The sequence below is a fragment of the Nannospalax galili genome, unplaced genomic scaffold (assembly GCF_000622305.1).
Source record: "Nannospalax galili isolate Female #2095 unplaced genomic scaffold, S.galili_v1.0 scaffold1711, whole genome shotgun sequence".
Classification (NCBI taxonomy): domain Eukaryota; kingdom Metazoa; phylum Chordata; class Mammalia; order Rodentia; family Spalacidae; genus Nannospalax; species Nannospalax galili.
The window spans coordinates 419,799-438,963 of record NW_008330347.1 but is presented as its reverse complement, the minus strand read 5'-3'; the positions used below and the strand labels follow the sequence as shown (position 1 = coordinate 438,963).

Here is a 19,165-nt window from a genome sequence, read left to right as displayed (position 1 = left end):
CAGCCATTATTGAGGGAGAGCCATTTCAAATCATACACACACACACACACACACACACACACACACACATGCTAAAGACATGTAAATTTGTAGTTGAAGATCCAGGGAGACTGCTTCTCAGCCTAAACAGAAAAGTCTGCCTTAGAACATTTCTGTTCTCTGGGCCTGTGTCTAGGCTGTGTGACCTAGTTCTCTGCAGAGTCTTGCTCCTGGGTTGTGTTGGAGTGTGGCTGAGGCAAGCCTGAGCCATTTCAGGGACAGGCGTCTCAGAAAGTTCTAGGATGGAGTCAGTCTGAAGGAAGAGGTCGATGGCAGGTGGGGTGAGGGTTGAGGTGGACAGGATGGATGGCTGTGTCATGGTTGGGGAAGCTATCAGGGTGTTATAATCTTCTTCAAAGCAGGCTATTGGCCACTCCTCAGCTCCCATCTCCCTTCAGGAAGTTTTCCTTGCTGAGTTGAAGAATCAAATGAAGGTCTTACAAAAGGGAGCTTCCTTCTCGAAAGACATGGAATTTTTTTTGGTTTTGTTGTTTTAACTTTACTATTTTTTATTTATGTGCCTGCAGAAGCAGAAAGAGGGCATTGGAACTCCTGGAACTGATGTTGCAAGCAATTATGGGTAATCTGTTGTGGGTACTGGGAACTGAATCCAGGTCCTCTGCAAGAGCAGCAAGTGCTCTTAACCACTGAGCCATCTCTCTAGCCGCTAGGAAGTCATATGTTCCCATAGATTCTGTATTCATTCATTCATTCATTCATTCACATAGTTACTGAGTGTCCACAGTGTTTTGGGTTCTACTGCAGGCACTGGGATACAGACGTGAGCTGAATGCTTACAGGCCCCCAAATAAACAACAACAACGAAAAACTTATAGCACATCTCATGGGATAAACGTTCTAGAGAAAAGACAGGTAGGGAAGACAGCCTGAGTGTGAAGGAATGTGTTTTGAACAGGTGCCTGGGAAGGCCTCACAGGCAAGATAATGCCTGAGCAAAGACTTGGAGGAAGGGAGGCAGGTTCTGTTCTCCCTGTTCCAATTAGACAGGAGCCCAGGTGTGCGTGAGCATAGCCTGAGGCAAAATCAGAGAGAGCTTGATGGGTGTCCTAGTTTAGTTTCTGGTGACTATGATAAAGTATCCTGACAAAAACAACTTAGGGGAGAAAGGGCTTATTTTATTTTTGTTTTTCAAAAATGTTTTGATTGATCGATTTTCATTTTATGTGTGTGTTTTGCCTGCATGTATGTAAGTGCACCTATGCATGCAGTACCCATGGAGGCCAGAAGAGGGCGTTGAATGCCCTGGAACAGGAGTTACAGATGGCTGTTGGCTTCCATGTGGGTACTGGGAACTGTACTTGGGTACTGTGCAAGAGCAGCCTGTGCTCTTAACTGCTGAGTCGTCTCTCAAGCCCAAGGGTTTATTTTAGCTCCCAGGCTGGGCTTGATCATGGTGAGAAGCCTGTGCTCTTAACTGCTGAGTCGTCTCTCAAGCCCAAGGGTTTATTTTAGCTCACAGCTCCAGGCTGGGCTTGATCATGGTGAGAAGCGGGGGCAGCAGGAGCTTGAAGCAGCTATTCACATTTCATCCACAGCCAAGAAGCAGAGAGGAGTCCATTAATACATGCATACTTGCGCTCAGCTCACCTTGTCCACTCTTTTAGAGTTCAGGATCCTCTGCCTAGGGAATGGTGCCACCCACAGTGAGTGGGTCCTCCTACCTCAATTAAGGAAATCAAGATAATCCCCCACAGGCATGCCCACAGGCCAACCTAGACAATCTCTCTTTGAGACTCCCCAGGTGATTCTAGATTGTGTCAAGCTGGCAAAACTAATCATCACAGTGGGATGTGGGAGGGCGGGAGGGTGTAGGGGTGTTGTACATTGTCCGGCAAGAGAGTCCCAACCAGGATATCCAGTGCACTGGGAAGTTTGGAAATGCATGGAGACATTTCAGAAATCACAGCAGCTGGCAGGCTTGCTGGAATAGATGGTGCTCTGGGAAACATCAGTGGCCCAGGGTCCTGTGGAGCATCCTGCAATGCCCAGTGCAGCCCACATAATGAATCTCCTGACCGAAGTACTAGTGTTCCTTGTCCAAAGAATCAGGGCGTATTATAAAACGTTAAGAAAAATGAATGCAATGGATAATTTTGAATATAGAATCCTCAACGAGAACTTTGGATGCCATTTTAGTTTGCTTTCTGTTTCTATGATAAACACCGTGACTGAAATCAACTTGGGAGAGCACAGAGTTTATTTGGCTTACTGGTTACAGTCTATCTTGAAGGTAAGCCGAAGCAGGAACTCAAGGCAGGAACCTGAAGGCAGAAACTGAAGGAGAAACCATGGAGGAACGCTGCTTACTGACTTGCTTCTCCTGGCTGGAGCTCAGCTAGCTTTCTTATACAACTCCTGCCCAGGAGTGGCACTACCCACAGAGGGCTGGTCCCTCCAGTGTCAATTAGCAATTAAGAAAATGCCTTACAAATAGCCCACAGGCCAGCCTGATTGAGGCACTTCTTAGTTGAGGTGTGTCAAGTTGATAACTGAAGCTAACTGTGGCAGATGCTGAGTTGAGAATAGACTAGAGAGGTAAAGAAGTCCGAGGCAGGGAGCTTGAGTAGAGGTTTGGTGCAAAACTCCAAGCAGGGGATGGTGGTAGCTAGGGCTGGGACAGTAGCAGTGACAGTAGTGGTAAGAAGTCTAGCTAAACCTCAAGAGAGATCAGTGTATATTAGATCAGGAGCCACAGTTTCACAGATTAGACTACATCCGGTGCTGCCTCTCTCCTGTTACAGATGCTAGGAGCTGACAGGCCACCTGCTGTGACGCTGTGGTCACAAAGGACTGCCAACAGGAGGAGGGAAGGGAATCTAAGGCAACCTGCTCACAAGGACTTAAGTACGATGGGTTACTTCTTAACTATGTGGTATGGTGCTGTCCCCTTTTCTCAGAAACTGTTGAGAAAGGGAACCCCTTTCTTCCAGTCTGGTGGGGCTGAACTGTCTTTAAAACCCCCACCATGCTGATATATCTATGGCATTAATAACTCTCCTAATCTCTAGCCAGATTGACACTCTGACTCGGTTCCTTTCTTGAACTCAACCTTACAACACACACCTGAGAGACCAGAGGTTGGGGTGAATTCAAGGTTTGGGTCAAAGTCATCAGAAGGGCAGGCGTTGAATTCAGACAGGTTAAGTTTGAGAAATTCAACAGACATTTGGGGAAGAGGGTGTTGAGTGGGCATTGAGGTGGCCTGGAAATAGAAACATGAGATGGCTTTGAGACTGGGCAACACCAGTAAGGAGAAAATAAGGCTAAAGAGGACCAGGGGACCAGCCCTGGAACATGCTGTGCCAAGAAGCAGGGATAGGAGCTGAGACACACTGGCCGAGGGTGGAAGAGAAAAGCTTGGCAAATCCAAGAGCTCCGACAGTCAGTTGCTGCTGTCACGCCCATGTCCAGTAGGATGGGAAAGAACTACCCAGTGCCTTCACCAATATTCTAGCAACTGTGCCCTTGAAAAAGCAGTCTGGGGACAGTGATGGGAAGCATGATTAATGTGAGTTCAAGAGAGAGAAGGGAAAAGGGATTTAAAAGAAATGCAATGTTTGGACCTGATTAGGTCGTGATTCAAATGAAACAACTGGGAAAAGATTTTTAAGACAACCAGGGAAATCTGCATGCAGACGAGGTATTAGATGAGATTAGAGAATTGCCGTTAATTTAGGTAGGTGTGATAATGATATTGTTATTATATCTTTCAAAAGTTCTTAGCTGTTAGAAATACAGTCTGAATAAAATGATATTATATCTGGGGTTCGCTTCAAAAATACGTCACAAAAACGTGGGGAGATAAATTAGCCAGAGGTATGTTTGAAGTTTTCCTAGTAAAAAGTGTGAAAGATGATAGAATGTGGAGGAATTGCATAAAACAAGTGGAGAAAACTGTTCGATTAATTTTTGCTGTGAAGAGTGGTAAAAAAATGGAGTGATGGCTGGAGGATCGCTCTTTGTGATAGAGGAAAGCGTGTTCTTTTCAGCAGTGTGCCAGCTAACTCCACATGCTGGCCATCCACCACAGGAAAGCTCCCAGCCTAAGCACCGCAAAGCAATCAGCAAAGATTCCCAGAGGAAAGTAATCATTTAATCACTGTAAGTGCACAGGAAATGTGACCGAGCACTTACCACGGGCAGGGCACTGTGTAAATGCCCTACATACTTTCAATATGTCCCTGTAAAATGTGATGAGCTAGGCTCCATTCCGCATGCCAAGACACATAGCGTTGCTCTTCAGGTTGGAACCCAAGCAGTGGCTCAGGCCTGGTGTTCACAGCCTCTCTTCTCCCCTGCCTCTTATTCATGACTACAGTCACATGCACCCAAGGTTTTTCAAAATGCATTTGTCTGGACCTCTGTGCTAGGGAGGGTCACAAGGGAGTGGTGGGAGAAGGGGTGCTGCTATGAAGCCCTCGGATTCTCCTTACAAATCATTCGGCTAGATCAACCTGAACACATTCGGTTGGCAGCACACACTCAGGCCTTCATATTGGTGCCACACAGAATGAGGCTGGAAACAAGATGCATTTACCGCACAGGAGAGAGGAGTGGAGAGAGGGAGTAGAGGTGTTACTGCTAGGGATGAAGGCTTTTATGCTCCTCGAGGAGCGGAAGTCACAGATCTACTCATGTAGGTGGTATCTGTTGAACACCTGCATGCTAGGTTCTGTTGCCAACACGGGCACTGGAGATTCACCAGCGAATCAAAGGCCTGCCATTAGGGAGCTCACAGAAGAACAAGGAAACTTGTGCATGTGCCATCTAAGCCCATGAGGACTGAAAGAGAAGAGGGTGACTGGGAGGAAGGTGATTCTGACGGGCAAGATCGCTCTAAAGCGGTGGTACTTGAGCAGAATAAATAAAACCAGCAGCAGAAAATAGAGGCAGAGCTCAGCTGCCAGAGTTGGACTGTTTGGACTTGTAGCTGGACAAATCCTGGGGAAAGAGGTCCATGCAAATGTCTTGGCGCTGGAAGAAAAGCAAGTGGTAAAGAACACAAGCAATGAAGCGGGGCGGGGAGAATAAGACAGGGTGACAGCAAGGGAGGGGAAATGGAGGGGAAGTTAGCTTTGGAGGTGGGCTTTCCAGAGGGGCTTGGGGGCAGAAGATTCATAGGAAGTCAAGGGGGTGGTGACCCTGAGCAGGGCAATGATGCTAAACAGTCCAGGGGCTCGAAGGGCAGAAAAGAGAAAACAGTTCATCAGAGCCAGTGCTGGACACAGTTCACCATCATTCCATATTCAAACACATAGTACTTAATTTCTGTCGTGCATGGTGTTTATGTCATTTGTTACCTCATTTATCCATATAAACCTGATGGGAACATATCATCATCCCTACTCCATAGAGGTAGGATCTGAGACACAGAGAGGTTAGGGTGACCCATCCAGGGCACAGAGCAAAAGTATGCCATCTTAGGATCTGCAGAACTGTAGCCTGTTAAACACTAGCATGGCCATCTTCATCCTGGGAATAGTCCCTCAGATGGGGGGAGTACTTCCCCAAGTCAAAGCCTGGTCTGGCACATAAACCACTGTTCAGGGACAAAAAGTGTGGTGGCACCATGTGACAGTTGTTCCTGCTGCTGCAGCTCTGAGCTTGGCCCTTGGCCCACTCATCTCTGTCATGTCAGGCAGGACTAAGCTAGAGGACTGGCAGGATGCCACCCACATGCAGCCACAGGATGATGGTTCGCTGGTCAGCATGGAACACTGACTCTGCCCATGGCCCACATAGTCAGGAGGATCATGAAGGGAATAAAGCATCCTGGGTCTTATCTTAGTGTACATGCATGTGTGTACATACAGTGTTGTATGTGAAAATGTGTACATGTATAGCTGTGCATCAGAGAGAGAGAGAGAGGAAGAGAGAGGTTGTGCATACATTTGAGTTTCTACTAAATGGAAGTCTAGAAATTTAGGTAAGACCTCTGCATGATCTCTTTTTATGAGATCGCTGAATGAAATTAGAGATGGGGCTGGAGAGATGACTCAGTGGTTTAGAGCACTGGCTGCTCTTGCAGAGGACCCAGGTTTAGTTTCCAGCACCCCCATGGTGGCTAACGCCTGTCTGTTAGCCACAGTTCCAGGAGATTCAACACCCTCTTCTGATCTCACCGGGCATTGCACCCACTTGGTACACTTACATACACCCGGGTAAAACACTCATATACATAAAGTACAAAAAAATTTTTTTTAAAGAAATGTGAGTGTGGATGCATTGGGAACCAAGGTGTGTGAATGTGTTTGTGTGGGGGTTGGGGGGTGTACTTGTGTGTGAATCTTTGCACTCCAAAGCAGTAGTACACAAGTACGTTAGATGTTAGAGTTTAGCTGATTCATCAGAAACAAGTAGGTGTTTGCCTAGGTCTGCGTGGTGAATGCATACTGTGGGCAGAGTAGTACTAAAAGAACAGTTATGAGGTAGGTGATTGGCAGGGCGAGTTCAATGTTTCTCTCTGATTTCAGGGTTTTGTGCTATAGAGAATACAAGGATTAAGGCTCTCGCACTCACAGCCCAGAAGCCACCTCCCCTGTAGATGCCTGGAGTTGGGGCATGGAGTGTAAGGGACACCAGAGGCAGAATGCAGCAGTGCAGTAGGCATGGGCTGGAGTCCTAGCTATAGGTCCTCAGAAGGTCATCAGATCTATCTTAACTCCAAGTGCCCATGACAGAAATGCATAATAATAGTCATTAACACAATATATTAGCCAGGTTATGTTATTGCAGGTATATTATTCAAAGACATTCTTGAATGTCTTAGGACATTCAGAAATGTCTAACTCAGGAACACAAATACACTCCTTATGGTTGACCTGACTTGCTTTGATCATCCCTGAAGAAACTGCGCATGCCCATAATTAATGAAGGCTGAGTCTGTGGTTCGTGCTCTCTGGTGTTGAGCAGTAGGGTTCGGGTGAGGCAGCCTCAGGAGTTGGCACAGGCCTGATGGCTTTGATCCATCTTATTGAGCTGCCTTTGCTCAGCAGCCAGGCTCAAGTCTGCCAGGTAATAAAGAGGTATCTTCTGAGAGAAGCTGGCAAGATGCAGTGAAGGCCCAGCTGTTGCCAGCCTGGCACAGGTAGACCACCTAGCTCCCTCCAAAGTCTGATGGAGTTCAGACTAAATCAGGCTTTGAGATGGACAACTAACTGGCTGAATTTGCAAAGCGGAAGGAGAGAGGGCAGCATGAGCTCTCTGCTCTGTGAGGAGCCCTGAGCTTCTGGGGCTGGGCTAAGGTGGTTTGAGTAGAGGAAGAGGCGGTAAAGCCTCCCGGCCCAGTCAGGTTAGAGAGTGACTTCCTGCTCTGAGTCAAGCTCCAAGCTCCCCAAAGCCCTCTAGATCGTTGTGAAAGCTGTATGATGGTGAACAGGAATCCTTGTCTTTCTGTGAAGTGAGGATTACAGTGAGGTGCTGTATGTGAAGGGTCCGCATGGTGTGAGCCTGAGGTGGCACTGACGAACAGATCCGTGTCTGCAGCACACACTAGCGCTTTCAGTTACATACATGCATGTGTTTCATGTGTGTGCACGCTTGATTCCCCATTGCTTCCCAGCCCCTCAGGAATCAGGACTTATTTATGCATTCAGTGACAAGCACTGGCTGCTCTGTCACGTGTCAGGCTGTGTCCTATACTGGATGTAGAAGTGAATTGGCTTCAGGAGTAGCTCTGGAAGGTTCATTCTAGTGTAGAGAGCTGTGAGGTGCATATAAACGCCAGCAACACAGCAGGAAAAAACTGAATGTCGTAGCCATTAACATGTCAGGAGAGCAGCTGAGAGGGCAGCGCTGAGGGCTTCTGACCAAGTAGGGGAGGCTAGGGGGCCAGCCTGGTGGGGGCAGGCACTAGGAAGAAACAGGCATGACTTCATAGGCACTGAGCCTTGAAAGGAGGGAAGAGCCAGGATTTGGAGGAGTCTGGGATGTGTGGCTGAGGCTTCTATCACTCCCTGTCTTGTTTTTTAATTGTAAAATGGGGAGATAGAATCAGGATCTGCAATCCCACAGTGATTGCAAGACTTTGACGTGGCAGCCCCAGGGCAGGGAGAAATAATCCAGTCTGAAACAGGAAGGATAAACCCTTGGGGCCAGGCCCAGTTCTGAACATATCAGATACATTAGCTTATTTGCTGCCATAATAACCCTTTGGGGTGGATGTTATTATTTGTTATTATTAGTGTGTTATTTGATAGGCAGGGGAACTGCAGTTCAGGCAGGCCAGGCTATCAAATAGAAAGTATCAAAGGCAAACTTCAAACTTTGGGCTGCCCACGTTCACAGTGGTGCATGGCCAGGAACAAGAACTTTCTTCCTGCTTTCTGTGTGTCAGGCAGTGTACTAAGCAGGGAGGGCCTGGGTAATCTTAACTACCACAACAGTCAGATGACTATTTCTTTGATGACCTCCTTTTAACAGTTAAGGAAACTCACACTGAAAGATCAGAAAATCTGCTTGCAAGTCCACAGTTATCACAGTTCGGAGACAAGGCAGGTCTCCCCAAATCTGTAGCCTGCTGCTGTCCTGAGACCAGGCCTTCTGCTGTGGCTTGAGAAGGGCCCTCCATGAAATCCTTTCTGCCATGGATTTGCGGTTCCCTCGCCGTACCATGTGAAGACCCTGCTACCAGGGAGGCAAACAGCTACAACATACTATGAAACTGGTATCATAAAACCAACCCCTAAACTCAACATGCAATGAATTATCTATTTTGCTAAAAATTCTACCACATGGGCAGGGCTTATTGGGGCAAGTTCCTTTCTGCTCTGCCTAGCCTGAACCAGAGAGGTCTGTGTGGAGTTCCAAGCCTGGTTTTTAGGATGGTCATTAACTGACTGGCAGATGAGGGCTCCCAGCATGGTGGCTGATACTCTCTTAATGTCATTTTTCTAAAGGAACAGGAAGTAAAACAGGCAACCCAGTTCTCTGCCAGGAGAGGAGGCTGTTCCTAGGGAGCTTTGGCCACTGACTAGGAGCCTAGTCAGCTGGGAACCGGGAAGTTCCCTTGGAGTTACCAACCAAATCATTGGGGGTCTCCCCGGGGACGTTCTGCTGGGGCCCTGGGAAAGACCCCAGAGTTCGGCCAGCAGGTAGGAGACCAAGTGAAATGAGTCTCCTCCAGCATTGATTCTGCTGGAAGCTGGCTGAGGAAGGAAGGAACGGGTAGATGAGTAAAGAAATCATGGTTTTAGGAGAAGAGGTTTGAGCAAGTTTATGTGCTGAAACAAAACAGCAGCCCATGAGACTAATATCAGTGAAGACCAGGAGGAAAGGAAAAGACGAAGACAGACGGGGTGGAGAAGACATGAGCATCCATTCCTCAAGGTCAGAAGAAAAGAAGCAAGGGTGGCATGAAGTCAGACATGTTAACAACAGCCACCATTTTGTAAGCTAACTTGTATTCAAGTACTTTGTTCTCAAGTGTTTTAACTGGTTTCATCCTGTACCACTCTTTAAAGAAGTTCTGTTTTGCTATAGATTAGATATGGTTTCTTTCCATCAAAATTCATGTTAAAGCTTGGTTCCTGGGGCTGGAGAGATGGCTCAGTGGCTAAGAGCACTGGCTGCTCTTGCAGAGGACCCAGGTTCAGTTCCCAGACCATATATGGCGGCTAACTTCAGTTCCAGGGGATCCAATGCCCTCTTGTGACCTTTGTGGGTATTGCATGACACAGGTGCACTTCCATACATGCAGGCAATACACTCAAATACATAAAATGAAAATAAAGTAATTTTTTTTAAAAAAGCTTGATTCCCAATGTACCAATACAGTTTGATATATAGCACTGAAAAGTGATATGACCTTTAACAGGTGGAGCTTAATGGGAAGTGATCGGGTCATAAGTTTTAGGGGATTAATGCTGGTCTCAAAGCAGTGGATTAATTCCAAGAGTAGATTAGTTCCCACAACTTAGCTTGTCCTCTCCCAGCCCTCCTACCCCTCTTATACCACGTGAGCTATGTCATTAGGTACAGCTAGGGAGACTCTCCCCGAGCCACAGCCAGTGCCAGGCTGCTTAGACTTCACAACTTATAGAATCCTGAGCCAAGAAAACCTTTTCTTTATACATCCAGCATCAGGAATTTTGTGATAGTGACACAAAATGAACTAGGGTCGTTATTAATCCATTTCGCCAATGGGGAAACAGCAGTAAAGTGTGTACAGAGGCATTAAGAAAGATTATTCAACAAGGCTCCCTGCAGGCCATGAGGAAGGGAGAGCTGCCAAGGGCCAGTTCAGTGTGGGTGGCAAGCAGTTCCTCTCTAAGATAGCGGGACTGACTGAGGTACAGCTAAGGCTAGCAGTGATAGTGAAGGACTTTGGATCAGAATGTTTTCTCAAGTTTTGGGGTTTCTAATTAGAAGGTTTAAGGACTGGCTTTTTGAGACAGAGTCTTGCTCTGTAACCCAGGCTGTCTGGAACTCACTAAACTCACTATGTAGCCCAGGCTGGCCATGAGCCCATGACAATTCTCTTGCCTCATCCTCCAGAGTACTGGAATTACAGGTGTAAGCTACCACATCCAAACTCCCAATTTAAAAAAATTTTATTTATTTATATTTTATATGTCTGAATGTTTTATGAGTGTGTGTTTATAAGTACACCCATGCACGAAAGACCCTTGGAAGTCATAAGAGGGTGCCAGATCTCCTGGAATTAGAACTACAGATGGCTGTTAGTCACCATGTAGGTGCTGGGAACTGAACCATGGTCCATCTCTCCAGCTCCCAAATCATTATATTTTACTGATTGTTTATTTGTTGTGTGTGTGCTCATGCGTGCACACATGTGGAAGTCAGAGGGCAACTTGTAGAAGTCAGCTCTCTTTCCACCATGTGGATTCCAGGAACTGAACTCAGGTCATCAGGCTTGATAACAAGTGCATTGAGCCACCTCTCCTTTGCCCCTAAACTCTCAACTTAAAAAAAAGGACTTTTTTTTTTTCAAAATTACATTTAATAGTCATCTCTAATACATAAAACAGACCAAGCCACACTTTCACAGTTAAAGTAGAAGGTTTATGCTCTGCCATCTCCAATTTCCTCTTAGCTTTGATGTGCCTGGAACAGCCGTTGATGACCACAGGTCTTTAGAGCACAAGAGAAAAGCCCTGGGTTACCTCATGACCAGCCTCATCTTGATGAGAACATCTGAAAAGCTGTAGGGTAGTTTCAGGAAAAGTCTGGCTGAAGAGGAGGGCGGATGTTTCTTGCCCAGGACTCTGTCATCCATCTTTCCCCTGGTGACAGAGCCAGAAAGACCTGAAAAGCTTCCGTAAAGGAACAAGAGGAAGTGATAGGAACTCCACGTGGCTACCCCAGCCTTTGGCAGGCACAGGCAGAGCCCTGAACCTGGCTGGGTCACCACCATGTCCTGTACCCAACAAAACATTGTTTTCTGTGCTATGAGTGCCAGCTCTGGGAACATATGCGTTGCTTGCCTTACTGCAATCTTTCAGAGTCTTCTGAAGAGCTGTGTCATGTCAGATTGTACCCCAGAGCACCTACACTCACACAGCCCTGGGCGTAGAGCAGGGGTAGGGCTGGGGAGAAGGGAGGCAAGAGGGTATTTTGGCAAGGCTGTGCCAGCAAGCTGTGGCTTCCAAGTTCCTGGGGTCAGAGGCTAAAAGTATTAGCCATTGTCATTAGAAGAGCCTGCCCCTGAACCAATTGATGTTTCTCTCAAGGTTTGTTGCAGCCGCCCTGCAAAGGTTGTCTCACATTCAGAGTCAAACCCAGTCCCCAAAACTCAGTAAAACAAACGAGGCAGGGACAGGAGCCTCCTTTACCATAACCAGACCCTCTCCAGGGTGAGTTGCAAAGTGTACAGGCATCCATCACCAGCTCAGATAATCTCTACCACACATCCCAGGGACTCTCAGTCCTGGGGTCCAGGTCCCAATTTCTCCCATCCAACCCTTCACACCCCCAGTTTTCTCTCTGACCCATATCTGGGCCCCTGAACTCCTCTGGCTCAGTGATGAGCCATCTGGTCTCTGCAAAGCTGGGAAACACAGCATCTTTTCCTGCAGCTTGGAAGGGGGTTAATACTCAAGTGATCTGGGGCAGTGAGAGGACAGATTTAGAATTGAATGGTTAGTAAGAAGGGAGAAGGAAGGAAAAAAGTATTGGTCCTTTTCTTTTTTAAAATCAGCTATATCCTGGCAGAGTTGCATACAATAGAATCCACTCACTTTAAGGGTATGGTCTGATGAGTTCTGACAGATGGTCACAGTTGGATAACCACGGTCTTTATCAAGACGTAGAACATTTCCACAGCCCTAAATGACCCATGTTTCATATTGCTGTCAATTCTTTCTCTCCTACATGACTGAAATGGACCACCTTCTGCTACTATACCTTTGCCTCTTCTAGGCTGTCCTTGGAGTCCTAGAATACTTTTGAGATCCATCCATGTTGGGGCATGTGAGCTAGTTCCCTTTACCCAGCACATATTCCACTGTACAGATATGTTACAATGTGTTTGCTCATTTACCAGATAAATGGACATTTAAGCTGTAGCATATATTTTCCTACTATGAATATTTGTTGCTATGAATAGTTTTGTGCCTTTATGTGCTTTGATCTTGGGTAAATACAATTACAGAGGCATCTGGCAAGTATGTATTTAACTTTGTAGAAAACTATCAGACTATTTCTAAAGTGTTGTACCTTTGACTGTCCACTAGAAATGTGAGAGAGTTCTGGTAGTTCCTGTAACCCGTGTCAGCACTTGGTATTGTCAGTCTTAATTTTTAGTTATGCCAGTGGATATGTAATGGTATCTCACTATGTTTTTAATTGGCATTTTCTTAAGGGCTAATGACCATGAGCACTCTTAGTTTTCATTGCTTTGTTTTCTTTGGTGATGTGTCTATTCAAATTTTTTGTACATTCTCCTGTCACTTTGCCTTTTGTTATTATGGTACAAGAGTTCTTCATTTTTCTTGTTAGTCTTTCAATGAGAAAAATTGGTTTTAAATGAACAGGTATTTGTGGAGACACTTGGCAGCCACCCCATAAGCCTGACAGGGGCAGAATGGTGGCAAGACCTCAGATTGGCTCTCCTGAAGGGCAGAACACTTGATATGGGCTCTGTGGAAAGATGGACTGTCCTCGAAGACCCTAGATTTTCACATGGACAGACTGTGGTAGTCTGTTCTAGCAACAGCCTTGGTCTGGTACCACTCCAAAGGTCCTAGGCTCCAGCCTACTGCTCCCTTCCTCTTGTCTCTTGGGCTCCATCCTAGCAGTGTTCCTCTACATGTCCAGGAAGGGTGGGGGAAGAGGGAGGTAAAGAGAGAGGAAGAGTCTGCATCCTGGAGACTGGGGGATGTGGGGGTAGGCACAGGCTCAAGAACAGTGTCAGGGCAAGCATCAGACCTGGGCAGAGTCGGGTACAGGAATCTGTGATTCCTCTGCCTGCATACTCATTATGGCTTCCTTCCCAGCCTCAACTACACAGAAACTTTGGCCTCTGCCAAGGCACTGGGTGCCAGCAGTGTGCCAGGCACTGAGCTAGTTGGACACTAGACATTCCCAGACCAGGTTTGACAAATGAACACATGTGCCCAGTTTTCCAAAAGTCTTATGAAAAAGCATCATGGACAGAGTCCTTGAAGCCAGCCCGCTCAGCCACACGTGCACCCTAGCTGCTGACAAGTTTTGTGACTGTATTGCTTATTTTTTCTCCATACTAGCCAAATACTGATGGAACTTAAGAGAGAAAGGGTTTGTTTTGGCTCATGTCAGTCTATCCTGGGGGACAAGAGGAGAGGGAGGGAGACGCAAGATGGCAGAAGGCCACTCGGGCATTGGCAGATGAGTTTGAGATTCAGCTTACATGGCGGTCACATCAGGAAGCAGAGAGGTCTGGCTAGAACCAAATCTAAGTAGAATCTTCACAGGCCTGCCTGAAGTGACCCATTTCTACCAGCCAGAGCCTGTGTCTGAAGGCTCCACAAACTTCTAAAACTGTGGCCTCTAGCTGGGGACCAAGTGTTCAAACACATGGTCCTAGGTGTGGGTATTTCACACTCACACTGTAACAGTAACCTTGGGCAAGTCACTTACCTCCTTTGAACTCAACTTTCCCATTTGTAAAAAAAAAGAAAAAAAAAAGTGAGGGGACTGATTATACACATCATAGAGAGAGTGGCACATATCTTTAATCCAAACACTAGAGAGGCAGAGAGACAGTTGGATTTCTGTGAGTTCCAGGTCAGCCTGGTGTTAGTGAGTTCCAGTCCAGCAGGGGCTACATGATGAGAACCTATCTCAAAAAAAAAAAAAGAAAGGAAGGAAGAAAGGAAAAGGAAATGAAAGAGAGCGAGAGAGGAAGGAAAGGAGAGAGTTGCCATAAAAAGGGAGGTAAGCTGGGCGTGCTGGTGCACACCTTTAGTCCCAGCACTTGGGAGGCAGAGGCAGGTGGATCTCTGTGAGCTCAAGGCCAGCCTGGTCTACATAGTGAGTTCCAGGATAGCTGAGGCTATAGGGAGACCCTGTCTCAAAAAAAAAAAAAAAAAAAAAAAAGGAGGTAAACATATGTAAATACTTTATATTTACATATCACTAATGGCTCTCAGGGTACCTCAGTTTCCTCTTCTGTAGAGGGATAAGGAAATCTCATTTGGATGTTGGGGTTTTGTATGAATTATAATATGTGGAAAGTGTTTAAATATAGATAGTCTACATAATAAGCACTATAAAGCGACAAAACACAATAACTGGTATTTTCCTTCCCATTTTCATCATTTATCTATTACCCATCACTTGTCTATCATCTGCTCTTATTACCTAAACCTTAGACTCCACTTGCACTTTCCCACTTTAGCTGCTGGTGTCCATTTTGCCTTCCACTATGCCCTGCACCTGGCATGCTACATGGCAATTGTCCTATTTTTCAGTGTCCTCTGGCTGTGACTTCAGTCTTCTTGTGATTTTTCATGCTTTCAACAGTTTTGAGGAATATTAGTGGAGTCCCCCTAATTTAAGACCTAAATTGTCTACTGTGCCTCTCACAATCAGTATGGGTTTCAAAGAAGCAAGCATGGAGGGGGAGTACCTTTCCTAGCACAGCTCCAAGTTTATTTTTATTTTTTAATATTTTATTATTTTTATCTTATGCATATGAATGTATTGCCTGCACCTGTGTCATGTGAATGTATAAGTGCACCTGTATCATGCAGTGCCCAAGGAGGTCAGAAGAGGGCATCGGATCCCCTGGAACTGAAGTTAGGATGGTCATACTGGGAATCACACCTGGGTCCTCTGCGACAGCAGCCAGTGTTCTTAACTGCTGAGCCATCTCTACAGCCCCCCGCCAAGTTCATTTTTAAAGGGAAATGAGTTCTTAGACTCCCTGCCTTCAGGGTAGAGGGAAGAGAAGTCTGCAAGGCTGCAGGCAACATTTAATCCATGTAAGCTAAGGCCTGGCCAAGTCAGAGGAGGTAAACTATGACCTTGGGTGGGGAGGTGGTCACGGTGAAGAGGAAAAGAAATATATATACACATTTAATGTCACTTTTGCATGTGTTTGATTTTTTTTAACATTTTATGACTGATTTTATACTTTAGGACATAGTACTCACCTTATAGTGATTTTATGAGTGCTTACTAAAAATTTGTGCTGAAAGAGGAATCAAAACTGAAATGGAAAACACCAAAGACCTCAAAACTACCTTGAGAAACAAATACCACAGTTATCTAATGGAATATCTGCAACTACCTTGCTTGCTAAGGTGCCTGCAACAAATTCTGTTGTTAAAGAATGGCTTAACCCTTGCCCTCAATATCTGTCTCTGTAAACATGCCTGTAAAGGAATTTCCCCTTGGTGGTCTTAGGGCACGTAAGCACCTGTGCTGGTAATCATGTAGACTGTAACTTAAACTCACCAATGTTTTAACAGTTAAATGATGCAGGGAAACCTATTAAAAAAAAACTGTGAAGGAACTAAACTTGGAGCTTGAGTTTTTCAGGAGGAAACTGCCAGGTCCATCAGCGTGAATAACACATTCCTAATTTCTCCATGTGTGGTGGGTCCCATGCCTCAGTTTCCCATACCAAGGGCATGCAATTCAGCTTGAGCTAAACCTCAGAGAAAGACAAGGAAGGAAGAGGCTCTGGGAGTAGTTGGGTAGGAAGTAGATGGAGGAGCAGCGGGGGAAGGGCTGCAAGGCTACTAAACAAGCCTCAGCTAGGCTGCCCAGAGGAAGGCTGCTGCAGGAAGTTCAACAAAGACGGAGCCACAGCAACACCGCCAGCCAGCACTCTGCACCAGCACTCTGTGGCTTAGTAGGTTCTCCTTCCTGAAGTACCAGTGCCTGACTGGGGAACAGTCTGTGTCTCTTCCTATGGTCTTATCAGGAGCTCTAAACCTGTCACGAGCATAGGTGTGACTGACGGACTGGAACTAGAGGTGTAAGCAGGGCTTTATCCACACACTCGGGTTACCTGCCTTTCCATTGTTGGGTTTCTGAGCCCTTCTGCCTCCTGTACAACTCCTCCCTGTGACCCCCTTTTTCAAGCCAGGAAGCCCTGGACGCTACCACAAAGCTTTCTGGTTCCAGACAATCCTTTGAGGTTTCTGATTTGTCCAAGCAAGCCAAGGCTGTGGGAGGGAAGTGGAAGTAGGAGTGGCTGGAAGACTGACAGCACTAGACACATGGACTCTGGGCCTCAGTTCTCATCTGTAGTACAAGGAGTTAGAGTCAGTCTTTTTTGTTTTTTTCTTATCTCCTCCCGTGTGTGCGTGTGTGTGTGTGTGTGATGTGTCCATGTGTGCATGTGGGTGTGAAAGCTACAGGTTGATTGACATCAAATGTCTTCCTCTGGCTTTCTACCTTATTTTTTTTTTTTAGAAAGAATCTCTCACTGAATATGGAACTCACTAATTAGGCTCAACAGGCTGACGAGTGAGTTTCTGAGAATCCTCCTGTCTGTACCCCTAGCACCAGGGTTGCAGACATGCTACCCTGTCAATTTTTACATGGGTGCCGAGGATCTTAACTCAGGTCTTCATGTTTGTGTAGCAAGCGTTTTACTGACTGAACCATCTTCTCATACCCAGTTATTTTCTTTATTGCCCTTTTACTTATTCTTTGGCTATGTTAGACTTTGAACCCATGGTCTGGTATATGCTAAGCTGTCACTCTTCCACTGAGCTATAACCCCAGCCCTTACTCTTTTAAAATGCTGTATGAGTTGTGCTTTTAATCCACAGTCATAAATTATAGCTACTATATAACCAATCTCTATTTAATTAATAGAGCCATGACAAAAGTCGCATGTGATCCCTGAAATGACACCAGTATTTGTGTTTGTTTCTGATGGTTTCTATTCTGTCCAGATATATATTTAATTTTAATGTAATTTCTAGCAATAGCATAAGCAGGAATTTATAGTTGCCATTTTTTGGTCACCATCACACTAAGCATTGTTTTTCCTTTTCTAATTGCAATCTTTTTCCCCAATCTCATCCTGCTGCCATAGCCAAAGTCAACAGCTTAGTTTGCACTCATAAAACATAAAGTACACACAGGGAGAATTCACATTTGGGTCACTGTTCATTTTGTAGAATTGGGACTATGCTCTGTATTTTTCTCTGCAAACAGCTTTTCTCATTTAGCCATAAGTTGTAGATTATCCATGCAGACCAAGAGATATAGTGCTGATTCTTTTGAGTGGGTATATAATTACAAGACATGGATGAAGGTATCATAATCCCATCAACTATTCCTTGACAGATGGGGACTCATGTTGTTTCTAGATTTTTCTCTCTTCCCCGAAAAGCAGTGCTGCCCCAAATATTTGGAATAAATACCTTTATGAGCAAAAGCTTGCATTACTGCAAGTATGAAACCCCAGAAGTGGTATTTCTGGATGGGAAGGCATGGTCCTTCCAATCCCCCCACAAGCAGCTATAAGAATTTATACCTCCTCGGGCAGGGCTAAGAGCCCCTGTCTCTCACAGCCTCACCAACACTGGGAGTTTCCAATCTTGTTAATAGTAACCAGTCTCGTGGATAGGGTGTAGCTCCTCAGAGCTATCTTAATTTGCATGTTCTGGCTATGAGCAATATGAAACATCTTTCCTTCTATCTATTGGCTTTTTAGATTTCCTCTTCTAAAGACTATTGGGACTTTTTTTTTCTCTAAGGTTTGTCATTGCATTATGAGTGTGTTATGTTTGGAGCTTGATGTAAGAAGTATATTAACTTACTGAATTAGTTACTTTTCTTGTCAGGGTGACAAAATACCTGACAGAAGCAATTTAAGGCACAAGAGGTTAATTTTGGCTCACAATTTTAGAGGGTACAGTCCATCGTGGCACAGAAGACATGGTGGCTGAAACAATTGGGACCATGGCAGTGGGAACAAATGATCTGTGGTAGGAGAAATTTACAGCATGGCTTGTTCATATGTTGACAGCTCAGGAAGCAGAGACAGGACCAGAAAAGGACCCTAGCAACCCACCTTTACCAACTATGCCTCCTGTCTCAGAGGTTTAAAAACTGTCCCAAACAGTACCACCAGTTGGGGGCTAAGTGTTCAAACACAGGAACCTGTGGGGGAATATTTCAGAATCAAGCCTAACACTTACCTTCCAATATATGGGATACAAATACATCTTGCCAGTCTACCATTGGTCTTTTGACTTACAGGAGTATTTTTATAGAGACAGGGTCTCACTATACAGCACTAGCTGGCCTTGAACTCATTATGCAGCCCAGGTTGGCTTGAAACTGATCCTCCTGCCTCAGCCTCCCAAATACAGGGATTAGAGGTCTACATGCCCAGCTTTTTCTTAATGACTTTCCAGTTTCCTGTTTTGTTTAAAAACATTTCCCCAACTTCTGAAGTTTTTTTCTTATTTAAACATTCATTCTCTCTCTCTCTCTCTCTCTCTCTCTCTCTCTCTCTCTCTCTCTCTCTCTCTCTCTCTCTCTCTCCCTCTCACTTTTATCTAATTAAAATAGGCTCCATTATTACTTTCTTCTATGGAGACAGATAAACTTGGCGTTTCTGGTCTCTGACCTCAGAGTCTCAAGCACTATCAAGAGGTGCTTGAGAGATGGGTTCAAAAACTGGGGCTGGGGTATC

At 45.5% G+C, this 19,165-nt stretch overlaps 1 protein-coding gene across 4 annotated transcripts in view; it reads left to right on the top strand.

Annotated features, from left to right (window-relative positions):
• Positions 1-19,165, top strand: part of Iqsec3 (IQ motif and Sec7 domain 3) — a 111,754-nt gene that overhangs the window by 12,177 nt on the left and 80,412 nt on the right. The window lies entirely within an intron of this gene.